The following is a 27606-nucleotide window of genomic DNA, read 5'->3' as shown; positions in this document are numbered from 1 at the left end:
CAGGGGGAATAATTTACATTTAATGAAATTGAGGACTTTCAAATATTACAGATGAAAAGACCAGAGTTGAATAGAAAAAAAATACTTTCAAACATAAGACTTAAATGAAGTATAAAAATATAAACATGAAAGAGAAATCATAAGGGACTTGATATGATTAAAGTGTATATGGGAAGATACTACTTATAACTCCTAAGAACTTTATCATTATTAGGGCAGTTAGAAGGAATATACAAAGACATAAGGCCCAGATTTGAGTTGACTATGATGTGAAGAATCAAAAAAAAAAAGAGTGAGAAAGAGGAATGTACTGTGAGAAGGGAGGAGAGATGGAATAGTGTAAATTTTCTCACATAAAACACTCAAAAGAACTTTTAAAATGGAGGTGAAGATGGGGGATTTGGGGAGGAGCAATTGAACCTTATTCTCATTGGAATTGATCTAAAACACTCTTGATTAGGGAAATGTAAATTAAAACAACTTTAGGTGCCAAGTCATATCTACCAGATTGGCTAATATAACAGAAAAAGAAAATGACAAATGTTGAAGGGGATGTAAGAAAATTGGGACACTGATGAATTGTTGATGGAGTTGTTAACTGATTCAATTATTCTGGAGAGCAATTTGGAATTATGCCCAATAGAGTATAAAATTATGCATCTCCTTTGACCCAACAATGACAATAAATTTTTTAAAAAAAAGGACAGGAACATATGTACAAAAATATTTATAGAAGTTCTTTTTGTGGTGGCAAGGAATTGGAAATTGAAGGGATGCCCATCAATTGGAGAATGGCTAAATAAGTTGTGGCATATGATTGTGATGGAAAGTTATGTTGCTATTTATAAAAAATGATGAGCAGAATGCTCTTAGAAAAAATCTGAAAAGTCTTTTATGAACTTATGAAAAGTGAAATGAACAAAATTGGGAGAATATTGTACATAGTAACAGCAATATTGTATGATGGTCAACTGTGAATAGCAGCTTTTCTCAGCAATACAAATATCCAAGGAAATCCCAAAAGACTCATGATGAAAAATGCTATCTCCTTCTAGAAGAGGAACTGATGCAGTCTGAATGCAGATCAAAGCATGCTTTTTTTTTAACTTTCTTTTCTTTCACAACATAACTAATATGGAAATATGCTTAGCATGACTGCACATGCACAACATATATCATACTTTTTTTTGCCTTCTCAAGGAGGAGAGAGAAAAGGGAGGGAAAGAAATAAGAGTTAAAAATTTAAAAATATGAAAAAATATTTCTAATTTAACTGGAAAAAATAAAATATTAAATAAAACATAAAGGTAAAATATGTTAAATTGAAAGGAAAGACCAAAGGAAGCACTCTAAGGAAATTTCCCTGGGTTAATATCACTTTGGGGAAGAAGAATCAAGGTAGACTTAATGAAGGTGAAAATTAAGCCAGGTCTTGAATGAAACTAGGGATTTTACTGGTCAGGGATGAAGAAGACATGCATTCCATGAACAGAGAATAATCTGAACACATTGGTGGGTATCTGAAAGGGGATGTTGAATTAAGGGAATGGTTGAGTCAAATTTGGCTAGAATATAAAATGTATGAAGAGAAGCAGTAAAATATGATACAAAGGTCAGTAGGATCCAAATAGTAGAAAGTATTGAATGTATGACAAAGTAGTTTGTATTTTGTTATGTAGGTAAAAGAGAGCTACCAGAAGTTTTTGAGCAGGGAGCAGCATGGCCAAAACTTTAACCAAATCCTTTGTATGAAAAAAAAATTTGCCAAAACAAATAAAAACTACATAAAATCATTCTCCACTTTACAGATAAGTAAATGAGTAAATAAAATCACCCAAATGTAATAAAATCAACAAAAAAATTTCTGTCAAGAATTTTGGGAATTCACCAAAAAAAAAAACAGTTTACAAATTGAGATTCATTGATGTCATTTCCTCAACAACAAAATGTAGACTCCCTATACCCAGTATCTTATATACATATCCAAATTGGGGCAGGTAATCACATCTGTGAATAGGATTGAACTAACTTCAATGAATTCTGATTCTAGTCCTATGTCTCACAGTACTGCTGTCATTCCTGACTCTTAGAGTATTGTGGGATAGCATATTTCTCTACAAAAGAAAAATAAGTTCCTATACCTTTTGATGTTTTCCAACAATTTTATTTAGTATTACATTTTTTTCAACCTTGTTATTATCATACTTTTGTGGATACCCTGGCTTGGCTAATCTATTTAGCTAATTAGTTTATGTACTGTCTATTCAGATACAGTTTGCTTTACATTTATTTTCTTTAATTCTGTCTCTCTATTTCTTATATTTTCCTACTCTCTAATAAATTATTTTTAAAGGATTCTATGAAATCTAATCAAGTTTTTCCACTTATTCTTTTAAATCATGGTGAACAGTAATGAGATTAAACCTCCTAAACAACAAGCAGAAAGCCCTGGGGTCAGCTGGGTTGGGAGGTTACCTCAGCCCCAACTGCAGAAACTTTTACCCCTGGAACAGTGAAAGGAGGCATCTGAGCTGGGGAAGACTGAAGGAACTTCTGCTGAGAAGAAACACCAGACTCAGCTGTGCTGTGGAGACGTGGTGGGGCACAATGGAAACAACACACATCCCAGGAGTGCAGAAGTAGTGGAGGGGGGATACCACTGTCTGTAAACACTTACAGGAAGCTGAAGGTCTTGTTTTAAATTCCAGGTCACAGGGGAGAACTGAAGGAGGAGCTAAGGCCAGAGTACCATCTCCCATATGCTACAAAAACTAAACTATTGCAAAAGAAAATACACAAGAAAAGGAGACATAATTCAACAATAGAGAGTCACTATGGGAATAGAAAAGACTGGGATTCACCTTCAGAGGAGGATACTGAGGCAAAGAAACCTTCTTCTACCCTAAAGAGTAATGTCAAATGGTCATCTGCCCAAAAAGAATTAATTAAAAAAAAAACTAAAAAAGACTTTAAAAATCAAATGAGGGGCAGCTAGGTGGCTCAGTGGATAGAGCATCAGCCCTGAAGTCAGGAGGACCTAAGTTCAAATCCCGCCTCAGACCAAACACTTCACACTTACTAGCTGTGTGACCCTGAGCAAGTCATTTAACTCCAATTGCCTAAAAAAAAAAATCAAATGAGAGAGATTGAGGAAAAGCTAAAACAAAAATAAAAACAATTCAAGAAAAAACAAGATTATAAAAGGAAAATCAATCAATTTTTTGATAATTTTTTAAAATTTTTAGGCAATTGGGGTTAAGTGACTTGCCCAGGGTCACACAGCCAGTAAGTGTCAAGTGTTTGGTCTGAGACCAGATTTGTTTTGGTTTTTTTTTTTTTTGTTTGTTTGTTTTTGTGAGGCAATCGGGGTTAAGTGATTTGTCCAAGGTCACACAGCTAGTACGTGTCAAGTGTTTGGTCTGAGCCCGGATTTGAACTCAGGTCCTCCTGACTTCATGGCCAGTGCTCTAACCATTGCACCACCTAGCTGCCCCAAAAGTCAATCAATTTGAAAAAAAACAAAGATCCAGACTCTTAAGGAAGAAAATGATTCCTTGAAAATCAGAATTGAGCAAGGGGAAGCCAGCAAAGTAAAAATAAAAAGACTGAGAAATAATAAAACAAAATATAAATAATTTTAAAAAATAGAAGAGAATGTGAAACACCTCATAAGAAAAACTCATCTAGAGAACAGATCAAGAAGAGAAAATATAAGAATAATTGGGCTACCTGAAAGCTATGATAAAAAAAGAAACTTGAAATATAGTAACAGAAGAAATAATTAAAGAAATTTGTCCTGAAGCATTAGAACAAGAGGGTAAAGTAGAAATAGAAAACAACAACAAAAGAAAAAAACACAGATTACCACCTGAAAGAGATCCTATGAGGAAAAGAAATCCTATGAGTCAAATTCTGAAGCCCTTAGCTGAAGGATAAAAAAGTAACGAGTAACAGGAAAAGAAAATTACGTATGACAGTGCCACAATTAGAATCACACAAGAGCTAGCAATGGCAAAATTAAAAGACTGTTGGTCTTGGAACACTATAAATTGAAGAGCAAAAGAACAGGGCTTCTGGTCAAAAATATCATACATAGGAAAGCTAAGCATAATTCTGAATGAAAAAAAGGACATTTAATGAATTGTCAGACTTTCAGGACTTTGTTAAAAAATGACCTGAACTTAATAGAAGATTTTACATACAAGAGCCTGGAGAAATATAAGGTACATACAAAAGACCAGTTATAAGCAATTCAATGAGGACAGATTGCTTACTTTTTTTGTATATAAAATGTAAAACATATGTCTAAGATTGTTATTAGTAATTGAGTAGTTCATAAAAATGATAGGTTTGACCTGAGCATTATACGACTTTAAAAAGTACAGCCATTTATGAACAGTTAAAAAGAGTAATTATCTTATACAAATGAGGTGCAATAGGAGGAACTGACAGAGGAATTAGATGGGGGAGAAGGGCTGCTAGTTCTGGAAACCTACTTTCATTGGGAATGGGTTTGAGAGGGAATAATACATATACATCTAGAAGAGTATAAAGGTCTTCTAAATTTGTTAAAGAAATAAAATGCTAATGGGATATGGACGGAGGAGAGGATAAGGCACAGATTATTAGAGGTGAAGGTAAGGGAATTGGTCAAAGGGGCAAATAAAAGAGTGTTTAAATTTATGGGAATGGGAGGATAAAGGAGGAATCCTTGGCAAGGGATTGGTTAAGTAATAGGAGGGCAAGATAGTGGGTAGAATAAAAGTAGAGGAATCAGGAGAGATAGGAAATAAGAGATGGGCACAAACAAAAAATAAAGATTCAGAGTAGAATCTGTTAGGGAAAGTATATGTTTATGTATGTGTGTATGTGTGTATGCATGCATGTATGTATGTATGTATGCGTGTATATATGCATATATGTGTATGTGTATATATCTATATGTATACATAAATATATCCATGCTTAATTGTAGTGGGAGAGGGGAGGAAGGGGGAAAAAAGAACAAAGTAAAAAGTGTACAGCAGAAAACAAAAGAAATCCTTGAAGTAAGCAAAGAAAAGATGGACAGCTCTCAACAAAAAGCGTAATATTTATTATATAGGCTTTCTTGAAATGGGCATTTATTGCTATATATTTTGAATCCTCTCTTACATTCTGCTGTGTACATGACATTTTTTCTTTTCTTGTTTTATATTTAATTTTTAATATTTAAGTTTATAATATTTCTTTTTCATATTATGCATTTAAGTATAAAATTAAAAAAAAAGATTAAAAAGACATACTTAAGGTTTTCAATGTTTTTATTTCATTCTTTTTAAGCTTATCTTCTTTTTTCAGTCAGAGATAGATAGATAATGTTAGAGGCAAAAGCTAATATGCTATTGCCTTCTTATATGAATTCTGTTGACATTTGAATCATCTGTAAATTTTATTTTTTTCAAGTTAATGATATTCCCTGTTGCATAGCCAAGTTATGATTCAATGACCTATACCTCACATAACTTTGTCTAGCAAGAATGCTTAGGAATAATCTCTTTCAAAGTGCTATGGATTTCCCATAGTTTAAAGTGATCACTACAATGTTATCTATAAATGCAGACATTTGTAGAATCCACTCATTCAATAAATACTTATTAAGTGCCTACCATATGCCAGGCACTGTGCTAAGAGTTGGGGATACAAAAAGAAGCAAAATATCATCCTGACCCCAAGGAGCTTACAATCTAATGAAAGAGAAAACATGAAAATCAGTACGTACAAAGCAAACTATATACATGTATCTATATGGAATGATTAAAAGAGGAAATGCAATGAAATGAAGATGGATTAGGGAAAGCTTCCTGTAGAAGATGGGATTTTAATTGGGACCTAAAGGAAGCCAGGGAGGTCAGTAGTCAGAGCTAGGGAGAGAAAGAGCATTTCAGGCATGGGAGAGAGCAAAAGAAAATGCCCAAATGCAAGAGATGGAGTGTTTTGTTTGTGGAAGAGCCAGAAGGCCAGTGTCACTAGATCAGTGAAAACATAACCAGGAGTAAGTGTAAGGAGACTGAAAGAGTAGAAGGGTGTGAGGGATTGTCTGATGTTGGCTACGTGCCACGTGGCGGTTGTGGCAAGATGGGGCAGGGACAAGATATTAGGAAGTAACCGGAGCTTACGCTCCTGAGGCAGGGGGCTGTGCCAGGTGGAGTTGTGGACCTGGGGTAGGAACAGGATACGGGAAAGTAGCCGGAGCATGTGCTCCTGAGGCAGGGGGCTGTGCCACGTGGGAGTGGAATGGCAGAGAACGAGCTCCCTTTGTCTAGTCCTCTCCCTAGGTGCAACGCTAACGCCAGACGTCTCCTTCCAGTATCCGGGCCTAGCTTCCTTTGTCACGTCCTCTCCCTTGGTACAGCGCTAACCCCAGACGCCTCCTTCTGGTATCTGGGCCTAGCTTCCTTTGTCACGTCCTCTCCCTTGGTGCAGTGCTAACCCCAGACATCCACTTCCGGTATCTGATCCTACAACCAATCACTAGTAGGCGGGCTGAGGAGGAGGGGCTAGGAAGGTATATAAGGGGCAGTAGGGATCGGAGCTCTCTCTCTTGCTCCTGCTCTTGCTCCTGCTCTTGCTTTCCTGCTTGGCCTTGCTGTGATGGTCTCTGAATAAAGTTCAGGTGCTTGCACCTCCCAATCGGCTCGTCTCTATGTTTATCCGGGTGGGCTCCAAGGACTGGTGAGTATGACCCCGGTAGCCTGCTCCTGTTAGAAGGAGAGTGCACGGCGCAGCCGGCACAGAAGGGGATAGTTATAAAGCGCTTTGAATGATAAACAGAGCATTTTATATTTCTTCTTGAAAACAACAGGAAACCACTGGAATTCATTGAGTGAGGGTGTGTGTATGTGTGTGACATGATCAATCTGAATTTTAGGAAAAAATCACTTTGGTGGCTAAATGGAAAATATACTTAAGTGTCAATAGGGAGTCCATGATAATAACATAGAAGATAAAAGTCAAATGTCAACAGAACTCAGATAAGGAGGCAATGGCATATTAGCTTTTGCCTTTAACATTATCTACCTATCTGTCTATCTATCTATCTATATATGACTGGAAAAATGCTTAGAGTCTTTGTGGAAAGTATTGTGCTAAAGTTTACGGCAGAAACAAAAATCAGATAAGAAATTGTCAGTTCCTGCCCTCAAGGAGTTTATTATCCACTAACTCTATGAACCATAGACTAGGCAGTATTCAGACTCCAACCTCAGGAAATAGTTGCTGAGTCTCTTCTAGAATGCTTCCAGTAATCAAGAGTCTACTTCATAAGAGTCTGTTCCATTGTAAGAACTCTAATTATTAGAAAGTTCTCCCTATATTGAGCTAAAATCTACATTCATATAACTCTAGTTACTGCCTTTGGAGCAATCCCTAAAGGTCAATCTGCTATATTAGAATTGTAGTAAGGAAAACAAGCTTAAGAGGCCCAGATTAGCTAAATAAGATAGAACACTTAACTTACTGTTTTGTAGAGATAATCTCCCCATCAAGGATTTTAGACTCCACAGTTTTTAAGGTTCCTTCTATTTCTAGCATTCTATAGTCTATGTTCTAATGTTCTAAATTCCTTGTAATGTTTAACATTCTATACTATACACCAACTTCAAGGTCTAGCCATCTATTTTCTGGGGGCAAGTGCTAGACTTGGAGTCAAGAAAACCCAAGTTCAAATTCCACCTTAAATACTCACTGTGTGACATTGGACATCTCTCTCACCTCTCAGCCTCAATTTCCCTATCTGTAAAATGGAGATAATAATAGCATCTACCTGACAGTGTTGTTTTGAACAACAAATGAGATAACATACACAATACACTTTGCAAACCTTAGACAACTATATAAATGCTAGATCATTTTCTTACTCTTATTAACATTCTTCCTAATGCTGATAATTTATTTTTAAGGTCACTTCTAGCCCTGACCTTTTACCTTTTAATATCTTACACTCTACGATCCCATCTAGATTTAACATATTATATTCTGATTCCTAAAGTCCTTTCTATTTCTGCCATTCTATAGTTCTTAATTAATCTATACAAACACTGTGTAATAGCCAGGTGCACAAATATAGATAGAAATAAAATTTCATTGCTTAAAACTGCAAACTTTCAAATATCGCCCTTGTAAACTATTAACCTTTTTTCATATTCAGTTCCAGTAAAAAGGGTCATTACTACTGGATGAAAGAACATTTGTATCCAGCATCTTCTAACCATGGCACAAAAAAGAATATGTCCCACATATTGTGGGTGTTCTGTCAGGACAGACAAGTTAGATTAATTGTAATAAACAAAAATTGTCACTAAAGCTCTGAGCTTATGCCATCTAATATTGTGTGAATAAATTTTATTTCCTAACATTATGAAACAGCCAAGAGTATAATAAATTACCTACCTAAACCCTTTGAGAATTTTTGCATAATTTACCAAAACAAATTGATTTTAGCAGAAAACCTGCTAATTTACATGGGGAGGAAGTGTTTTTCTTGGTGTGATGAATTTAATTTCAATTTCCCTGTTTGCATGAATTCTCTCTAGTCATTCATCACTGTTAGAATTAAACTTCAGCCATGTTTTGCTTGAGTAGGCATGTAACTTACAATATACATGAATGAAAATGATAAATATGCACACACATACACACACATATACATATACATATCTACACATTCTAAAAGATAATACATGTGAAGACAAATTTTTTTCTGTATTTGTGTAAATTTTTACATTTGGGTATACGTATAGATTTCTATAAATTATACTTACATATGTAAAAAGTGTTTCACATTCTGTAAATAGTGTACATTTGTTTTTTATTTATATTAATACATGTCAAGCATATTTTAAAGATTTCTTTTGGAAGCTATTTGAATAGAACAGTGTAGTAGAGTGAATAAAAGGAATAAAATATGGATTTGCATCATATCACTACCACTTATGAGCTCCAGTACCTTGGGAAATCTCTATATTTCTCTTATTTTCAGTTTCCCCATTTGTAATATCACAATACACTTAGGCATCTTGTGAAGATGAGATGAAAGAATGAGTAGGAAGGCGCTTTATTACAAACATTATATAACATAAACACAATGCATTTCAGAGCATAAAAGTGCCTTAAAGATAACATATTCCAACCTCCTCATTAAACAGACCACAGGATCACAGAATCTCAAACCTGAAAGGGATTTTGGGAATAATCCATTTCAATCCCTTGCTAAACAGGAATCTCTTCTATCATGTCCCCCTAAATTTTAAAGACATCTGCAGATGGATAATTCATCACTTATCAAAGAATGTATTGTACTTATAGAAAGGTTCAATTTTTAGGATGGTTTTCTTCCTCATATAATAAATATAACCCTCTACCTCATTATTCAAATTTTGCTCACTCTACCCAAACAAGAAAAATTGAATCTTTCTTCCATTGGATCTCTCCTCAAAAACAGAAAGATGACTAGTATGGTCCCTATAAATCTTTGACTATCAAATGTAAACGTTCTTTGTTCTTTGTCTCAATTTTCTTATGACATAACCCCTATCCTTATGTCTGTTTTGCTTATTCTTACCTACATGACCTTCAACTTATTAAATCACCCTCCCAACTAGAACTGTACATAATATCACAAATGGAGTTTGCCCATGTAAGATTATAGTGGGAGTATATTCTTATATTCTCTGTCTCTCTGTCCCTCTCTGTGTCTCTGTCTCTGTCTCTCCCTCCCTCCCTCTCTGTCTCTCTCTCTGTCTCTCTCTCTCTCTTTCTCTGTCCCTCTTTCTCCATATATGGAAGCTTAAGTTCAGAAAAGTAAAAGTAATTGTCCAAATTCACAAAGTAAATTAGTAAATAGTCAAATAATTCAAGTAGGTATAAATATACTTGTGATAGTGTTACCTCCACCAACAAAGATCATAACCCAGTTATAACTTAGCAAATAGTCTTTGAGAGTTGTTCTGGCCAAAACAACATCAATCTCACCAATGCCAAACTGCTGATGGACCCTCTTTTATCCTACTTAGCTAGATAGTCCTGGGAATATCTATATCTATATCTATATCCGTATCTGTCTATCTATCCATCTATCTATCTATCTATCTATCTATCTATCTATCTATCTATCTATCTGTCTGTCTATCTATGGTTCATCCTCAGGCCCATAATCCACGCTTTTCTGAATTGCTAGAACATGCTAGATCATTAACTCCACTGGGGGCAGAGCTGGGGAAACTTTTAAAAACTCAGGTTTAGCTCCATGCCATGATGATGTTATTTTAGCATAGGAAGTTTCAGGATTATTGACAAATTGTTTTTATCTTATAAGATTTAAGAAAAAAATAATACCAACATTATGAAAGGATAGTTAACTATAAAATGTAGATTGCAGACCATTGGCTGTTTTGAAACCTCAATATAATTGGCAGTTCCTAATTTCAAAATCTGAAAAATGACATTCAAAAGCCTCACTAATACATAGACTAAAAATCTTATTCTAATTTTGTGATGCTTAACAATATTTTGTATTTACTCTGTGCTGTATATTTATAAAGCACTTAACATACTTGCCTCATGTAATGCTCATAATAACTTCGTTATAGTGCAAAGGTAGGGATTCTTATCTTCATTTAAAAAAATGAGTAGGTAGATTGAGGCTCCAGAAGCAATGCAATTTTTCTAAGTTCTATAATATACCTCTACGTGGTTTGGAAGATTGAATATACTTGTCCTAACTGTTTGTCCAGAGGCATTGCTATACTGCTTGCAATAGTTCATATTAATGCATGCTTTCAGTATAGAATAAGCAAACCAATCAATAAACATTGAAGTGCCTACTATGTACCACGAATTCTGCTTAGAACTGAGCTAAACAAAACACTTCATTTCTCTGAATCTCAATTTCCTGATCATTTAAAAAGTACTGAATAATTATATTATGTACCTCAAAAGGAGGCTTTTAATGCAGAGATCCCTGCAGTTTATCATGGGACTGCCTCCCCTTACCTACATCACACACACACACACACACACACACACACAGAGATTCACACTCTGGATTGGGTCTTCTTTTTGTTTTTACTTTTTTGTATTCTTTACTTTTTTTTCCCCCTTAGCTCAGATGCTCTTCTTTCTTTGTGCAGAGACTACTTGGGGATGAGAACCAGCATACATTTAGATAACCTACATCTACCAAAGCTAGCACAGGTCCAAAATACTAACAAGTTCCTTAAGTGTCTGCACAAGGATCAAAGGTAAAAAAAACATCTCTGGCCAGCTTTACAGGTAGGGGATACATGCCTCTGCCTCACTCTAGAATTTATTTCACACATATATGCCCATACTTCAAAACTTTCTGCTTCAATTTAAATACCAAAGTTTCTACTGGGTTCTATTCCAGTAGTCTTAAAATATACCCCCAAATTGCTTAAAGATTAAATTACCACATGAAAGCCCCCTCTCCTACCACTTTTTTCTTTCCCGTCCTATCCCTTTCTTTTTCCCTTTTTTCTCCCTCTTATTACTCCTCCTGACCCCTCTCTATCTCTGTCTGTCTTTATCTCTGTCTGTTTCTCTATGTGTGTCTCTCTTTGTCTCTGTCCTTCTGTCTGCCTCAACCTCTCTTTATGTGTCTCTCTCAGTGTCCGTCTCTCTTTCTTTGTGTGGCTCTTTCTTTGTCTCTGTCTGTCTGTGTGTGTGTGTGTCTCTATCTCTCTTTGTCTCTCTGTCTGTGTCTGTCTTTGTCTGTTCCTGTCTCTGTCCCTATCTTTGTCTCTGTCTGTCTTTCTGTCTCTCTCTGGATCTGTCTCTCTGGCTCTGTCTCTCTCTCTCTCTCTCTCTCTCTCTCTGGCTCGTCTGTCTCTGTCTCTCTGCCTGTGACTCTCTATTTGTCTGTCTCTGTCTTTCTCTGTCTCTCTATGTCTCTCTCTGTGTGTCTCTCTCTGACTCTGTCTCTTTCTCTCTGTCTCTGTCTCTCTGTCTCTCTCTCTTCCCACTAATCATTCAGTACAACACTAACATTTTATTTCTACACACTCACATCATCAATTATTCACTCCCTCTGTACTTCCATCCATGGCAAATATAAACTCTCTGTCCTCTGAACATTTAAAATCTGCTCCACATTTCCTTGCAAAAGCCCAGGGGCTAACTTCATAATATAAACACTTCACTGATTACCAGTATCAGGAGAACAAAATGACGCACTTTTATATCTGAGAGAATGGGAAGCAGTAAATAGCAACCACAGAGAACTGGGAACATTCTTCACATTAGAACTTACCAAGACCAGAGTCTGGTCTTTGCTAAATCCCCAAATGCCTAGAACTGTGCTGTGTTCACAGCTACCTGAATGCTCTACACTAAACATTTTAAAAATTAAATGCTTTTTCTCTCAGAAGACCAGTTCTCCTCTTCCATCCCATTAATAGTCTAAACTATCACTGACTGAACACTCATTATAGCTATTCGAATGGGTGTCCCTGTGCTACTGAAATGACCACAATTTTCATTGTCTATTAGAAGGAGACTTCTGTTTCTATACAATAATTATCTAATAGTTTCTCATCTCTGACATTAATTCCCAGTGAGTATGGCATTTTGCCAGCTTGAACCTACTTATTATAGCCCTAAATAATTAATGTCATTTGCAGATCTTACCTTTCATGAGGAACATTATTTATTTTATAAAATTGTCCAGTGGAATTGTTCACTCATGCTTACACCACACAGGTGTCCAGGACTTTGTAGGCTTTTAACATCTTCAATGATGGGCTGTAGGTAGAGTCTGAATTATGGACAAAGCCAATATGGAGGGACCCATTTTTCTCAAATTTTTCTCAAATGCTCCCCTAGGCTTTGGATTTCCCAGTTGTGAAGCCTAGGGTATATCTAAATTCTACTGTCATCACAGACTCACCTTTAAGGATGATTGATTCTCTCCTGGGAGAATGTGATATGCAAAACAACAGCCATCAAATGTACTGGGAGTGGAGGGGGAAGACTTTGATTTACTAATCCCACCACTGATTCCTAGATACCTTTCCTCAGGTTAGCACTACAGGCCTGACATAAGGGACAAAATGTTTATATAAAAGCATCATCCCTGGGAGACACAGATGATAAAGTCATGTTTTTCCTTTGGTCTGGGTATTTAATTGGGAACAATCTTTTACATTTATTCTTCTAAAATGTCCTATCGAGAATGATTGGCATTTTGGAATAATGCCAATGATATAGAAAGGTAGACTTGAAATTAAAAAAAATGTTGGGTTCAAATATTATTTCAGGTGCACACTAATTGAATGATCTTTTGCAAGTCACTTAGCCTCTGTTTTCTCATTATGAAATGCAGATAATAATAGTAAGTATCACCAGACTATTGTGAGGTGTGGTACATATGAAACTTTGCAAACTTTAAAGAGCTATATAAACATTAGCTATTGTTGATATTGTAATTCTTTGATAATATTGTTTTATAATTAATCATTGCCATCACCTCCTGATTTTACCTGAAATTGTTTTAAAACATCATCTTCTCCATGTGGCTATATTGATCTTCCTTAATCATAAAAGTAAGTCAGGTGCCATGGGATATGGGTCCTCAAAGTTAATATCAGAATCTCTATTTACACATAAAGACATGGACTTTTTTGAGTCACCAAATTAGAGGAAAATAAAGGAATACCAATACCCTAGTCTCTATCTTGTTCTGTGTCTGAAAACATGCACTCTCTACCCAAATTTGGGAAGCCTTCTCTATTCATCTCTAATTGAATCCTCTTTTTTCAGTGTTCAACTTTGGTGCCACTTCCTTCTTGGATATCTCCTTCCAATGTTATTTTCTTAATTTTTCAAGCACATTGTCTCAACATCTACTTTGCTTCCCCTTTATATGATAGTGTCTTGCACATGTATCATGGCCTCCTTATTAAGCTATAAGGTTCTTTATATCAGGTATGATTTAAACAAAAATATCTTTGATTCCCTATTGACCAGTGCGTCTCTTCACACCTAGGTGATAATCAACAAATGTGAATTTATTAACTTATTCATAGATACCTTAAGATGGCTGGCATCAAGGACTTTTCTTCAACAGTAACACACTGGTGACTTTAAACAAAACAAACAAACAAAAAAAAAAGAATGAACATCTTCTGCATAATTAATCATGGTTGACATTTATAAGTGTGCCGGAGTAACAAACCATTCTGTTTCTATTCTCTCGTTTGAACTACCTAACAACTCTGTGAGTTTGGTATCTACATTTAAAAGAAAGAAACTTAAATTTTTCTAAGGCACAATGCTAGTAAATGACATACTCAGGATAAGAATCATGATCATTTGACTTGAAGTCATTGCTCTTTCTGCTATACTTTGCCTCTCTTGATGATTAAGACTCAGTCATGCTTGGATAAAGAAAGATTAAGGAAGTAATCTCTCAAGGTCCTTTTCAGTCCTCCAACTCTTCCAAAATCCCATAATATGTATTTGTACTTTACATCTAGAGAGACAAGGGGCATTGCTTTTCTTGTTTTATGACCACCGTATTTTCCTCAGCTCTCAAGGTGATACTTGAAAACTCTATTGATCTGTTCTTAATAGTTTCATGCATTTTAGCCTGGGAAAGAGAATGTGAAATCTATGTATCACACAATTCTAGAAAGGACCTTAGATTAGAACATGGATTTTTAGAATATAGACTAATGAGTAAGAAGGAAAATTAAGACATCTTGTGTTAACACAGAAGACAGAATATTAGAGCTATAATAAATATTAAGTGATGTCTGTTAGAAAATACAAATTAGAATACCAGTGACAGAAGGGACAGAAGAGCATAAATTGGTAGAGATGAATGCTAAAGATAATCTATTCTCATTCTCTCACTTTATAGATGGGGCTATTAAAGTCTAAAGTTGGTAGTGACTTGCCCGCAGTCACATAGGTACCATCAAGGCTGAGCTTAAAACATGAGTCACACTATATGGTTTTTTTTCAATATGGCAAGTTGTCTAACTAAAATATTAGCATATCCAGTCATTCTTCGTCTGCCCATACACACTACAGAGTTGTAATTAGTATACACATCTTCCTGGAATTTTTAATATAGATTCCCAAATATGATAGCTCTGTTGGTGTTGGGAATAACTTTCTAAATAAAAAAGAATACCTATAATGGCTTAATCCATTAGACCTCTGCACCAGAATATAATTAAGATGATACTGAGAGAATGCCATGTTTATTTAGCACCAGACTTATAAAGAAAGAATCATTTGCATATTTCTCTCAATTAAGCATTAGACTGACATACTTAATTAAAGCTATAAAGGGCACTGACAATATTTCATTCTTTTAATGAAAGAGGAAACATATTATATGGTTCAGACTGTCTCTGTATTTAATTTTCCTGACTTTTATATTCTTCAAATTGTGCTCCTTCAATGAATGTTGTCAATTAGGATGAGAAGAAGGGAAATTAAAGTCTCTCTTGAAAATTCACTCATGTTTGTTTGTGGAATCTGTGTACATCCAGCAAGTTCTGATTTACATATCTGATGTGTAATTATGTGCAGGGAAGTGAGCACTATGGAACCAAAAGGAAACTTCTTATTTTGTCTTTCTAGGCACTGCCATCCTTTTTGAGATTCATAGCTGGAGACCTTCTTCTTGAATGTGAAGTTGGACAGATTTTGTTAGTTGAAAGAGTATTGGGGTTATATTTTGCTATTTCTTCATGCATCTATTCATTTTCACAACCCATCATAGAATAAATTCCATAGACTCTTAAAGATGGAAAAGGCCTAAAAGGTCAACTGCATTAACATGCAGCAACCCCCTCTAAACTTTCGTTTGCAAATTGTTATGTAGCATTCCCTTGAACACTTCATATGATACAGAAACTCACTAACTCTAGAGCAACATTTCATTCCTCTTTTAGGTAACTTTAATTGTTAGTCCTTAGTTCAATCCTTTATAAACTCTTGCCTGGACATAATAACCCCTAATACACGTCATGATTCTAGTTTCCTTCTCCTTCAAAACATTTTTCACAACATCATCTTAGTTTTCTTTTACTCTTATCACATCACTTGTCAATTTCCTTGTCTCTTTAATGCTTATTTAATAATTTTTAAAAATCCTAATAGGGATCAGAATAGGGGTTAGACCTATGAGGCCAATGGTAATGGGCACTCCCATTGGAGGAATCTTTCTGTCAAAATTCAGCACCATCTCTGAAAGTTGTAGTCCTAGAAACTTTCTCAAAGCATTGAAAGGTTGACTTGCCTAGAGTCACATGACCAGTACTTATCAGAGACAAATTTTGAACACAATTCTTCCTGGTTCCAAAGTCACTTATCTACTCACTATCCCATGCTGCTTCTCCTAAAAATGACACATCAGAATTATAACTACTTCAACATTTATAAAACTTTAATATTGCTGACTCATTTATTCTTAAGTATAGGAGGAAAGGACAGAATGCATTCTTTCTTCCTTTCATATCTGCCCATTTCAGTCTCTATGGCTTTAATTATATCATTGCACATTCTCAAAACCAACAGCTTCATCTATAGAAATTGAAGTCATTCACTTATTTTAAGACCCAAATCTGGTGCCACGTCATTGATGGGACATTCCCTGACACCTATTCCTTTCCCAGACATCTACCTAGTCCTAGTTCTCTTTTCTGGACAAAAACAGAGTAAAATTAATTTATGTTCCACATGATTCACCTTCAAGTATCTGAAGATGCTTAACATCTATGTAGTGATTTGTTATGATGTCACAATACTGGTGATATGTCATCCTCCTTCTACGAAAGGAGATGGGATCTAGAGAGGCAAATGAAGCATACATTTTTAAATATGACCAATATAGTGATTTATTTTTCTTGACTATATTATTATTTGTTATTCATTACAAGGGTGGGCTCTGTTGTAATGGGGACTCCAGTCATCTGGAAATAACAGTGATACTAGAAAAAGAGGTCATACACACACACATGTATGGTGTATATTGTGCATTTTGACTATATATACATAAAAGATATTTTTTCCTGAGAATTTTCTTCTCTTATTCTGTTATTCTTATATAATATTTTCTCAAGGCTCTTTAACATAATATGCACCAGCTTTTCTATCTTATTTTTAAAATAGGGAATTCCAAAAAGAAATGATACTCCAGATTTAGTGTGGTCTACCCAAAGTACATCTAGATTAACCCATCTTCAGTTTGGACTTTTGGCCTTTGTTAATCTGGCCTACGATCACCTTAATACTTCAGTCTGCCATCTCACACTGTCCACATATACCAAGTTGTTGAATGACGACACCTAGTAGGTTATATAATGCTAAGGAAAGGCTAGAACAGCAGGGAACTGTAGGTGATTAAACAACAATAACAACAACAAAAGATCCTTAAAATCCATCCCCTTCATGCTTGGTAATTTTACAGCAGAGGAATGTGCGTGTGTGTGTGTGTATATGTATGTGTGTGTATGTATGTATGTGTGTATGTGCGTGTGTTTGTGTATGTATATGTATGTGTGTATATGTATGTATGTGTGTACATGCATGTGTTTGTGTATATGTGTGAGTGTGCGTGTGTGTGTAAAGTTTAAGCACTAGAATGGAGATAAGCTAGAAGTCTTTCCAATAAGATCAGAGATGAAGCAAGGATGCTCATTTTCACAACAATTATTCAATATTGTTCTGGGAATACTAGGTATAGAAATAAGAGAAGAAAAACAAATTGAAGAAATTAAAATGGGTAATGACAAAATAAGGCTATCATTCTTTGTAGATAATATGATGGTATACTTAGAGAATCCTAGATAATCATCTAAAATAGTTGAAATAATTTTCAACTTTGTCAAAGTTCCAAGATATAAAATAACCCCACAACAGACAGACAGATAGGTAAATAGGTGGATAGTTAGACAGATAGATGTCACACCTATTAGATTGGCTAAAATGATAGAAGGGGAAAATGCCAAATGTGGGAGGGAATGTAGAAAACTTGGTACATTGATACACTGTTGGTAGAACTGTGAATTGATGCAACCATTTGGAGAGCAATTTGGAATTATGGCCAAAGAGTTATACAACTATGTATACCCTTTCACCCAGTGATAGTACCACGTGGTTTATTTCCCAAGGCAACTGGGGAAAAAGCAAAAAGAACAAAACAATAAACCTATATGTTCTTTGTGATGTCAAAGAACTGAAAAATTAAGGGACACCCATCAATTGGCAATGGCTAAAAAAGTTGTGGTATATGATTGTGATGGAATACTGTCATGTTGCAAGAAATGATGAGTTGGTTGATTTTTGGAAAAGAAAAACATGGGAAGACTTGCATAAAACAATGAAAAGTAAAGTGAACAGAATCAAGATAATATTGCATACAGCAACACCAATATTGTTTGAAGAATAATTGTGAGTGACTAAACTATTCTGACAATTTTAAATATTCAAATCAATTACAAAGGACCTATGAAGGAAAATGCTACCAATCTTCTGAAGAAGAAAGGATAAATTGAACTGCGCTTACTATGGTTTTACATATATTTATAAATCTGTGTCAAATGTGGTCTTCTCTACTGTTGGGATAAGGAGGGATGAGGCAGACAGTTCAGAATTTAAAATGTAACAAAAATAAAGAAAAAAATAAACACATAAATCATGGGTATGTTTGTTTATCATCAACAAAATCAAGCAGTAAGAAATTGAAAGAGAACTTCAATTTAAAATAACTGAAGACACTGTAAAATACTTAAAAGTCTATCTGGCAAAACAAATCCAGGGACTATAAGAACACAACTACAAAATACTTTTCAAATAAAGTCAGAGTTAAACAATTGGAAAAGTGCTAATTGCTTATGGGTAGGCCAAGACTATATAATAAAAATGACAATTCTAATATATTTACCTATTTACTGTTGTACCAATCAAATTATCAAAAAAATTCTAGAAAAAAATCATAACAAAATTCATCTGGAAGAACACATGATCAAGAATGTCAAAGGAATCAATGAAAAAAAACATGTGAAGGAAAAGTATCAGATAAAGTATATCATAAAGCAGTAGTCATTTAAATAATCTTATACTGACTAAGAAATAGTGTTGGATCAGTGGAATATGTTAGGCACATAATACACTGTAACAAATAACCATAGTAATCTAGTATTTGATGAACCCAAAGATTAAAGATTTTTGGTTGAGAAGTTACTATTTGACAAAAATTTCTGGGGAAACAGGAAAATAATTTTGCAGAAAGTAGACCTGACCAACATCTCACATGGTATACCAAGATAAGGTAAAAATAATTACATGATTTAAACGTAAAGGGTAATATTACAAGCAAATTAAGGAAGCATGGAATATTTTTGCTGTCAGATTTATAGACGGGAAGAATTTATGACCAAAGAATAGATGCATTACAGGATTTCTATTATTTTTATATAATTTTCTATTTCTATCATTTTCATAAAATTATCATAATTATATAATTATTACTGATAATTTTTATCACATCAAATAATTTTTGAACAAACAAAACCAGTACAGGAAACTGGAAAAATATTTTATAGCAAGTTTCTATGACAAAAGCCTCGTTTCTTAAATCCATGGAGAACTAAGTCAAATTTATGAGACAAGTCGTTCCCCAATTGATAGTCAAAGAAAATAAACAGGCAATTTTCAGAAGAAGAAATAAAACTTATTTATAATCATATTTTAAAAATATTCTAAACAACTATTCAATAGAGAAATGCAAATTAAAATGACTCTGAGGTACCAACTCATATCTATCAGTTTGGCTAATATAATAGAAAATAAAAATAAGAAACATGGGAGGGTATGTTGGAAATTCACAAATACACATACATACATATATATATATATATACACACACATACATATACATACATACATATATACACATATATATTATATATTAGAATAACAGAAGGTACTACCTCCTTCCAACAATAAAGATACCCATGAATACTATAAGAAAATATCATAGGAAAGTCTAAGCCCTAATATCATTTTCACCACATCCATACTGCCCATCCAACCTCAGTTTCTGTGCTTCATATGTGCAGTATTATGATCCACTTGTTTTTACAATAGTCTCTACTAATCATCTCATATCAGCTGGTCCCTTCCTTCCTACACTGGCCTACCCATCATTAGCCACCTCCCCACAATAGCCTGATGGAAGAAATGATACAATCAGGCACTATTAATTTCACCTATTCAAGAAAAGTTCACCCATATGGCAGGAGAATCACAGTGAAGTTCCCCCATTCAAAACACACCTGTGCTTTCTTCTGCCTGCACTCTCCCCAGCATTTCTTTCTCCCTAAGATTTGACATTGACAGGTGTTTGGAATGCTACTCTGGGCAAAGTAGTAAGTAGAGTTTGGTGACGTAAACAGTGTTGCAAATTATCTAACATACAGAGATTTTTAAATACTTAATAATCCAATGGCAAGCTGCTTACTCGATGACTTCCCAGTAATGATCTCTGAATGATAAATTATGGCATATATTATACTGGTACTCTATCAGCCACATCTGAGGAAAAGGTTCCTCCTCATTCTCAGCTCCCATTGAGTTTCTCAACACAGAGCATTTCCACTGGCTTCTGAGTCACTTAATACTAACAGCATTAAAAGGCCAGGCTCTGATCACACATTACCCATGGCTGTACTAATCTGAACTCCCTGTGAAGCCCTTAAGAATACAATGTGAGCTTTGAGTCCAGTTCAGCTTTATAAGGACTATAGATTGAGATGAAAATATAGATCCCAGTCAATGTTTCTTTCAATTGCTGTCCCAGGAGATCACATATCCCTAAAAGTTTAAAATCAATATGTTTGTGCTTGAACTCGTCATCAATATTTCCCCCCCACCAAAATAAACAACTTTCTAAATTGATGTGCATTTATCCCTTATTCTTTCAGTAATCCATTTGGTTAATGATCCTGATTTCAAAATCATTACTGTTAACAGCCACCAATATTTTACTTTGTGCATTTCAGCAATCACAAGTGTTTAAATGAAACACTTCGATCTCCCCAGTGAGAGTGAAAAGTTCTCATTAAACAAACTGACTGTATTTCCAAGCTATTGGATGCTAATATATGATGGTTTCCTTAACCTGAGTCATTAACACAATGTTTATAAGGAAAACCAGTTTTATTGCATGAGGTGCCCAAAGTTGAATTCTTAGGGAGAAAATAAAACTCTATTTAAGCTAATTTCCTTTCATGCTCCCAATAGTCACTTTGCTCCAAAGGGGAAAACTATCCCCAGTAAAAAGGCATTAATTTCATCCCTCTACTCTTTTGTAAATTATATACTTCACATTTAGAAAAATAGACATTTGGTCTGGAATGAGTCTTCACAGTCACCTGGTCAAACCCTGTTACTTCTCAGATGAGGAAATTGAGATTCAGTGAGGGAAGATGATTTACCCAATGCCATATGAAGGAAAGTAGAAGGGTCATAACTATGGTCCAGGTTTCCTGACTATTTCATGCTTTCCACTATATCACATTGAGTAATGGTGATTGAAGAGATCCTAGAACATAGACTTTTTTTTTTCTTTTTGGTGAGACAATTGGGGTTAAGTGACTCGCCCAGGGTCACACAGCTAGTGAGTGCTACATGTCTGAAGCTTGATTTGAACTCAGGTCCTCCTGACTCCAAGGCTGGAGCTCTATCTATTGAGCCACCTAGCTTCCCCTGAACATAGACTTTTAAAACTACAATTGGCCTTAGTATATAGCATATAGAATGATATCAGATATAACTAAAATGGATAGAATGTTAAAACACATTACCCTGGAAAGGTACTTCACAGATGGAATATTAAAGCATAAAATCTTAGAGCTCATACAGACCTTAGAATAGAGAATACCTTACCTGGGAGGAAGTATTAAGGTAATTTCCTTTAAATACTCTTTCTTCCTATCCAATTCATTCCCCTTGCCTATGGTGAAAGCAAGTGGATTAAGTGCAGGAGAGAAACTGAGATTGTATGAGCAGTATAGATGTGTTGACCATCATATTGGAGCCTAACTTTTCCTTTCACTTTTTCATTTGGTAAAGAGGAGATATTCAAGCGTGTCTTCTGTTGACAAAGTAAGAAATATAGTAACTTTTGGTGCTCCAATCTAGTTAGAGAAGTCAGCAAGATGAGAGTTGTGAACAATTTGAACTATATCACTGTACTTTACTTTAGACGCATAAGCAATGATATAGAGGTATATAATTTTGTCACAGTTTCATTGACCCATAAGTTGTAAATCCAAGGAAATACTTCTTCAATAATTAGATTTGGGGAGAGGGAAATCCTCTATAAACCTAAAATACAACAAGACCAAAGTCACAGAGGTATGAAATTACGGAACAGAATTTGGGAACAGAAAGTAGATATTTTACCTGGTATATACATGCAGGAGCCTAATTAGAGACTAGGTCATCAAGGTATAGTATGGTTACATTTTGGAACTGCTTATTAAAATTATACCAGGAAAAATATTATGACTTTTGGAATGGAAGCCTATAAGTGAGAAATGATATAAATATAAATAGATATATGTTGAAAAAAGATTACTCTGTAAGCAATATAATCATTTAGAGAGACAAGGGAGAAAATGGTGAACAGAAGATTGATTAAGACCCTATTGCCATATTACATGTTATTGGTGATCAGGGCTTATCCAATATGCTGGTAGTAGATACAGAGTAAAAGGGGCATATATGAGAGAAGTTATATGGGTGGATTTCATAAATAATGCCTAATGGAATATAAATTGTGAGAAAAAAAGAAGGTTCAAAGATGACCCCAAGATTTTAAACTTGGAGATTGGGTAACGAGTATTAATACCAATAGAAATTTTGAAGTAAAAAAAAGCATCAAGGAAAGATAAGAAGTTAATTTTTGAACACAGTAAGGATAGTAATATCATAGCAATGATATATCCATATGGGGATATCACAGCTGGAATTAGTAATGTGTGTGTGTTTGTGTGTGTGTGTATGTGTATATGTGTGTCATTTATCCTTTTTTATAATAATAATTGTAAATACTTTTAAAATCATAACTTTTATGGTTTTATAATATTTTGTTTTTATTTTTTAGGATTTTTGTCAGTTAAGGAAATTCTAAATATAAGTGAATGAGAAAATGAAAATGTAATTTGTTTTCCCTTTGAAGTTGATAAACACACTCAAATCTATCCATGTACCTCTTGAGTCTCAATGGACCCAAAGTTAAGAGCTTTTGTCTACAGGCAGTTGGGGATATGAGCCAGATAACCAGGCAAAATATCACAACAGATGACAGACAAAAATGTGATTTAATGTAAAGAAACAATATTTGGAGACTGAACTGGAAGACATGAGACCTAACCTTTTCCAAGCTGGTATTGAAAAGTAACCACCTCTATTGTAACCTCAATAAATAACCACCTGTTTGGTCTAGTTGAAATACTACATTGAGGGGTAGTCAACTCTTTCGTGAGGTGGCCTATTCTTCCTTTAGCTTTAAAGTGTTTTTCATTCTTTTGACATAAAATTATTCCCTCCACCTTGCATTAAGTTCCAAAAAAACTTAGTTTTGCTCTCAAGCCAACCAGATAGAACCCAAACACTTTTCTATATGACAATTCTTTATATTGTTAATGACACCTACATTGTCCTTCACCTGCTCTTGTTCAGGTTGAAAAGTCTCCAATACTTTAACCTGATTTTTATGTGGAATGATTTAATGTCCTCTCATTATCCTGAATTACATTTCTATACAAGTTCCAACTTCCTAAAATGTGGATCCAGAACTGAGAATCATTAACTGAATGAGAGTAAGGAAGGCAAGAGGTAGAGCAAGGTTTATCATTTTCCTCATTCTTATATACATACATACGTTATATATATATATAATATATATATATATTACGTATGTATGTATATATATGTGTGTGTATATGTATATGTATGTGTGTGTGTGTGTGTATATATATATATATATGTATGTATGTGTATATATATATATATATACTACCACCCTGGCCCTTTAATTCCCTTTTATACTTTGTCTTCCACTAGTTAAATGTTGGCACTTTGAGAGTAGGTACTACCTTATTTCTTGCATTTGTTTTCTCCAGTGCTTAGCACAGAGCCTAATATAAAGAACTTCATAAGTGCTTTATTTATTTTGCAGATTAACAAAATGTCCAGATAATTTTCTTTCTTTTTTTTTTTTTTTTGCTTTTTATTTTGGTGAGGCAATTGGGGTTAAGTGACTTTCCCAGGGTCACACAGCTAGTTAAGTATCATGTGTCTGAGGCCGGGACTTGAACTCAGGTCCTCTTGACTCCAAGGGTGGAGCTCTATCTAATGAGCCACCTAGCTGCCTGCCCCTCCCTTTTTATACAGGGATCATCCCTGTTTTTATTTATTTATTTATCTATCTATCTATCTATTTATTTATTTTTGCTTTTTGGTGAGGCAATTGGGGTTAAGTGACTTGCCCAGGGTCACACATCTAGTAAGTGTCAAGTGTCTGAAGTCAGATTTAAACTCAGGCCCTCCTGACTCCAAGGCCTGAGCTCTATCTACTGCGCCACCTACCTGCCCCACTCAGATCATTTTCACCCAAACTGTTTTGTGTCTATGTCATCCCCAGTCAGTGACTATATATTTTATTTTCAATTCAAGTGGACTTTTTTGCATTTATACAGATTGTTTTTAATTAGATTTTTCCCATCTATCTTCTCCTTCAAACTTTTTTTTTAATCTTGGCACTATCACCAACATGGAGACTAATCTTCCAGTTTCATATCTATGACAGATTAACTAACAATGTCATTTTATTTCTTTAATCAATTCAATTATAAAAATTGTAATCAGTACAGAACCAGGGGCAGATGTCTAGGACAATCTACTCTTATTAACCCATGATTCTTTACATTTTCCTACCTGCATCAACTTAACTGCAATGTTATCATGATAGTCTAATTTCCACAAGGAGAACATGAGATGTGTTATCAATTTCGCATTCATAGCATTCCTCTGATACATTACTATTTTAAAGCCATCCACAAATGAAATTGTTAGTCAAACATGAGCTCTGCCTGATCCTATTTCTCAGTGAGATTTCTTCAGAAAGGAAGTAGAGAAAAAGAAAAGGAACAAAGGTAGAACTTTGGGGAACATACCAACCACAAGCTATCCAGAAGAGATTCCAGTAAAGGGGGGAAAAGTTTCAATTAGAGAGAAAGGAGGAGAACCAGAAGAGAATAATCTGTTCATAACTAAAGTGGGAGAGAACATTTAGGAAAAAGAAGAACTCAATGTCATATGTTGTAGTACTTTTTTTTCTTACATACTTTATATTTTATTATGTAAAAATATTAGAAAGGGGCAAAATCTGTACAATGTAATTGACCCTGATCCCCAAACGCAACCACAGTGGATGTCTTAGTTCCATACCATTAGTCTTGTTGCCTAGTCTTTATAAGAGAAGACTGGATGTAAGCTTTTGCCCATAAAAGAAAAAGCCAATTAGCAAATCCATACATTTAATGTGTGTTTTCACTTCTATTCTTGTTTTAATTATTTATCGGAAAGTCAAAGCTATACAGTTGGATTATAAAAGTTGTCATTTGTGAGTGGCAGCCATCCTGATTTCCTGGATTGAAATGCATGATTTATAAAATTCAAATACATTTGTGGAAATGCGAACACATTTAATTACTGCACACTTCAAGTGGCAATAATTGCTAGTCTTCAAGGCTGATAATTTAGTGCTAACCCTGATGCATTTTTTTTCCTCGACAAGTTTTAACATTAGTTACAGCTCCCTGGCTGATGTTAACATTTATTTGGGTATCACTTCAAACATTCCATATTATTAGGGCAATTTTAACTCTAATATCCTATAATTCTATAAAGAATTCAATAACAAAAATAATTTCTCTGATCCCTGCCTAAGTGACCCTGTATAATTAAAGAGCCTGATTGCATGGGAACATTATGGTAGTCAGCGAGGAGGAGATTAGTCACTGTTTCTTCTCAGACAACACATTATTCCCATCCATTCTCCTCACCTCTCTTCACTTCAAAAATGGGGAACCACTGGAGCTTAGCAATGAAACCACTCCAAAGAACAAAGCAGTACACAGACAATTCGGGAACCCTGTGTTTGCTTTACATTTCCTAATCCCTCTCTTATGTTCAAAGACCTTGAAAAATAAATTAAATTGTTCTTTTTTTTAAAGTTCTATCACAATGTCTAATTCCTTATATAGGTGACTCAGATTTCTCCAAGTCTATCCAAATAGAGTACCAACACCTTGGCTAATGGAAAGAGCAGATCTGAGTTAGAATTCTGAAAGGGGATAGTTAACTATGTGATCCTGTGTAAATCATTTGATTTTAGTGTCAATTTCCAATTCTCAAAGATTTAGAGGTGGAAAGAACTTTGACAGACATCAATTCCAATCTACTCAATCATCTTACAGATGGTGCAACAAAGGGATAAAAAGTTTAAAGATCTTGGCCAGGATTTTTGGCTAGTGCAGACCTGCAGCAAGATTAGAATGCCAGTCTTCCTGAGTCCAAGTCCATCACTCTATCTACTTGGTACTTAATCTATAATCCCAGGTCCTCCAAACCTAGAAAGTTTTAAAGTTGAGTCTAGCAAGCATTGTAAGGCTATTGTCCAAGGACAAGTGTGATATTAATTTTATTTATCATTAAAGATTCAGAGCAGGAAGGGATTTATACAGTTATTAATAACAGTCCCTCTTCCTCCTTTTAAATATGTAAAACATACAGAGTCAGAGGGAATATGAGAATGCAAGCTCATTGAAGATAGGAGGTTCTTTTTCTTTTTCTTTGTAGTCCCAGAATCTAGCATAATTATTGGCACATGTGTGATTAGTAAATGTTTATTGATTAATGCATTATTTATGACTGAAAAGATAGTAAGCGATATAGTGCAATTGTAAATGGGTCCTAAATGCAGGGAATTTAATTTTCAGAAGGTCAGGAAGAAATAACAAATTTTTGGGTCACAGCAATTGAAATAATGTGCCATGTCCTAAGCCACAGAGACATTGTGATTGTTACTAGCAGAGTTAATAGCCACAAGGACGAAATCATGTTCCATACCACTATTATACCTCATACGATAGTTGCTCTCCTGGTAGGCATGAGTAGATTATTTAACCAAAATGACAAAGATAATTTCTCTGTGCTTATAACTCAGATGGTTATGGGGAAAAATTGTGTGCACCTAAACATGCAATTTCAGTGTAAATAATATTGTTAATAAAATATTGAAATAATTTTCGACAGATAAGCTAGGCACTAGCTGAATTCCATTAGCAGTTTTTAGCGCTTAATGATATGTTGAGTGTTCTTTTAACAAAATTCCAAGAAAAAGAAAGAACAAAATCTCATTTTGATTTAATTATAATGGGAATTTATACTTTAGAGGAGATATTAAAATGGCCTCAAAAATATACTAAGTCCAAAATACCTATTCCCAATGAAGACATTTCT

The 27606-nt window shown here is 34.7% G+C and overlaps 1 pseudogene; it reads left to right on the top strand.

Moving 5' to 3' along the window:
• Window positions 1–4594: 4594 nt before the first annotated feature.
• The window catches only part of LOC114027926, a 47031-nt pseudogene continuing 24019 nt past the window's right edge, over window positions 4595–27606 (top strand).

The sequence above is a fragment of the Vombatus ursinus genome, unplaced genomic scaffold, assembly GCF_900497805.2.
Source record: "Vombatus ursinus unplaced genomic scaffold, bare-nosed wombat genome assembly UNPS02014864.1, whole genome shotgun sequence".
Taxonomy (NCBI): Eukaryota; Metazoa; Chordata; class Mammalia; order Diprotodontia; family Vombatidae; genus Vombatus; species Vombatus ursinus.
This window is presented reverse-complemented; position numbering and strand designations above follow the sequence as displayed.